The following is a 3,408-nucleotide window of genomic DNA, read 5'->3' on the forward strand; positions in this document are numbered from 1 at the left end:
AGGGTCAGTGCTGAGGGAGTGCCGCACTGTCGGAGGGTCAGTGCTGAGGGGTGCCGCACTGTCGGAGGGTCAGTGCTAAGGGAATGCCGCACTGTCAGAGGGTCAGTGCTGAGGGAGTGCCACACTGTCAGAGGGTCAGTGCTGAGGGAGTGCCGCACTGTCAGAGGGTCAGTGCTGAGGGAGTGCCACACTGTCGGAGGGTCAGTGCTAAGGGAATGCCGCACTGTCGGAGGGTCAGTGCTGAGGGAGTGCCGCACTTTCAGAGGGTCATTGCTGAAGGAGTGCCACACTGTCAGAGGGTCAGTGCTGAGGGAATGCCGCACTGTCGGAGGGTCAGTGCTAAGGGAGTGCCTCAATGTCAGAGGGGCAGTGTGCTCACCCCAGTGAGATTCAGTGTGTGAGGGAGTGTACCCCAGTGCGAGGCCGTGCGGTTGTCAGGGTGCAGATTGCGCAGTGTGTGTCCGGGTAATGTATCACGTTTTGTGAAGTGCGTGTCAGAACGTTTGCATGTTGAGCTGACAGGGTTTATTGGTGTCGGATCAGGTGTTGGAAAATTTGATGCTGTCACTTGACGAGGTCTTGCTAAATGTGAAATATCCCCTGAACCCACTCCTTTCCCTGCGACAACCCCATGACTAATCCTTTGTGAATTCTGATGCCTGTCCCTTGCTGACTCCCTCCCCTGACCCTCGGTGTGCAGGCCTCTCCCAGTTACCTGTCTGCTGTGTAAGGTCCTCCGGAGAACGCACAGTATTCAGTCAATCCTGGCCTGTCGACAGCAGCAACACTGAGTCAAACTTCTGACTGAATGTTTGTCTGCTCTGATCCTCCCTCCCTCTCGCTCGATCGGACGGATTTGCACACGGCCAGTAAATGCCAGAGGGTGTTGTCCATGCCAAGGAAACCAGCTCTCTCTGTGCCCTCTCTCCCCCACCCCACCTCCCACCCCCCGCCCCCTTCCCCAGCTCCTCTCTCAGTCACACTGTGTTCCTCACGGGTTCCTGTGAAAGGACTGAGCCAGTCCACGCACTGTTCCGCAGCTGGGTCCCTCTCAGCACCGGTCGTTCTGGGAGCGGAGGGGACATTGAACAATCACTGACCTTTCAGACTGTGGTCACTGACCAGAGATTCTCTGTCGGGAAGTCTGTCCTCCCTAAGTCACAGCCCCAACCAGCAAGAGAAATCTGTTGGACGCTGAATGAGTTATGGGCTGCCTAATTAAAGGCAGATCTCTAACACACCACCGCGTAGGACTCAATCAAACTCCAGTCTGGCTTTAGTTAAAGCATCATCCAATCTTTGGGATGAAAAGTGTAAGTGGGCACCAAACGACCCACAGCATCCCTCTCTTGCTTTTTTCTCTCTCTCTCTCTCTCTTTAATTTGCTCCTTTCCTGCCTTCTCTTCCTTCACTCAGTTTGCTGTCCTTTTTATTTTTATTTCTTTCTCTCTCTCAGTCTCCTCCCTTTCTCCCTTTTGTCTCTCACTGTTCCCTTGAAGACCCCCCCCAGTAAACCTTTGCGATAGGCTCTATCCCCTTGCCTGTTCCTCTAGCTGCTCTGTCAGTGTCTCTCGTCAACCCCCTCTCTCTCACCCCACTCTGGGTTTCACCAGAAACTGGCTCACTCTCGCTCTCACTGTCATTCTCGTTCTCGCTCTCGTTCTCGCTCACCCTCACTTTTGGGAAGTTACACAAAGGTTTCCCCTCCCTGAGACTGGGTAACATTTCTCAAGCTGCTCACACAGACTGGCCTGGGCACTGTGTCTCTATGAGCTCCTGCTCATCCTACGACAGAATCCTACAATGTTACAGTACAGATGGAGGCCATTTGACCCATCATGTCTGTACTGGCTCCCAAAAGACCAACCCAGCTGGTCCCATCCTCGGGCTTTATCGGGGTAGCCCTTAAACTCCATCCCTTTCAAATACATTTCCAGCTCTCCTTTAGAACCTCTCACCTCCACCACTCTCCCAGCCAGTGCAGCCAGAGTAGCCAATATAGCCAGTGAAGACCAGTGCAGCCAGTGTAGCCAGTGAAGACAGTGCTGCCAGTGTAGACAATATAGCCAGTGCTGCCAGTGTAGCCAGTGAAGACAGTGCCACCAATGTAGCCAATATAGCCAGTGCTGCCAGTGCAGCCAGTGTGGCCAGTGCAGCCAGTGTGACCAGTGCTGCCAGTGTAGCCATTGCTGCCAGTGCTGCCAGTGTGGCCAGTGCTGCCAGTGTAGACACTGGTCTCTGTGTTCATGTCAGTTTTGTTGCATTGCTGTTGCTGCCACGTGCTGCACCTGAAAGACAATCACTATCCGAACCCAGACATACTCCAGGGCGGAGCTGAATGGGACACTGGACTTTAGAGGCAGGCGTGAAAACATAAGGAAGGCCACGTCTGTCTCCGGGCACAGCTCGCTCCAGCTTCCTGACCCGGAATCAACACCAACACCCCATGGAAAATGCAGCTCTTACCTCCCAGTTTCACTCACCCTCGAGGAGAAAGTGAGGTCTGCAGATGCTGGAGATCAGAGCTGAAAAATGTGTTGCTGGAAAAGCGCAGCAGGTCAGGCAGCATCAAAGGAGCAGGAGAATCGACGTTTCGGGCAAAAGCCCTTCTTCAGGAAACACTTCACTCACCCTCGACCCTCTTTAGTCTCCCTCTCCTTCCCTTAGACTTTCCCTGTCCACCTTCTCCACATCTCCCTCAGCTCCTGCTCTCCCCAGAAACACCGCTCTGCTGTGAGACACGTGGTGAGAGTGAGTGCCCTTTCTCAATGGTTCATCAAGTTTGAGCCCTGCAGGCGAGACCAGTGCTCACTTAATGCCCCGAACAACACTGAGAGTCACCTACACCACTGTTGGTCTGGAGTCACATGTAGGCCAGGCCAGATAAGGATGGCAGATTCCATCCTAAAAGTACATCAGTGGCCCAGATGGGCTTTTCCAACACTCAACAATGTTTACACGCACACATTTAGACCAGCTGTTTACTTCCATTTTATGCTGAATACAATTTCCAACTCTCTGCAATACAGCCCTCAGCTTTGTGATGGCTAGTCCCAGTAACATTACACCTGAGGCACCATCTCACCGTTAACATCAAGGCTGCATTCGACCGAGTGTGGCATCACGGAACCCTGGCAAAACTGGAAACAATGGGTATCGGGGGGCAAAATCACCGCTGGTTAGAGTCATGCCTGGCACAGAGGAAGATGGTTGTGGAGCAACACCCAACCAGCTTCAGCTGCTGCTGCAGCAACCCTCATAACACTCTGGCTGTGTCCCGGAGCGGGGAGCGGGGAGCGGGGAGCGGGGGAAGTGTGGGCTGTGTCCCGGAGCGGGGAGCGGGGAGCGGGGGGAGTGTGGGCTGTGTCCCGGAGCGGGGAGCAGGGAGCGGGGGGAGTGTGGGCTGTG

At 54.3% G+C, this 3,408-nt stretch overlaps 1 protein-coding gene across 1 annotated transcript in view; it reads right to left on the reverse strand.

Annotated features, from left to right (window-relative positions):
• LOC122548196 (tensin-like) overlaps positions 1 to 1,158 on the reverse strand; it is a gene marked incomplete at its 3' end in the record, with an annotated part of 42,770 nt that extends 41,612 nt beyond the window's left edge. The window contains exon 1 of the mRNA XM_043686739.1: positions 1,101 to 1,158. The remainder of the gene's footprint in view (positions 1 to 1,100) is intronic.
• Between the last annotated feature and the right edge of the window lie 2,250 nt (positions 1,159 to 3,408).

This window comes from Chiloscyllium plagiosum, unplaced genomic scaffold (genome assembly GCF_004010195.1).
Source record: "Chiloscyllium plagiosum isolate BGI_BamShark_2017 unplaced genomic scaffold, ASM401019v2 scaf_8790, whole genome shotgun sequence".
Classification (NCBI taxonomy): domain Eukaryota; kingdom Metazoa; phylum Chordata; class Chondrichthyes; order Orectolobiformes; family Hemiscylliidae; genus Chiloscyllium; species Chiloscyllium plagiosum.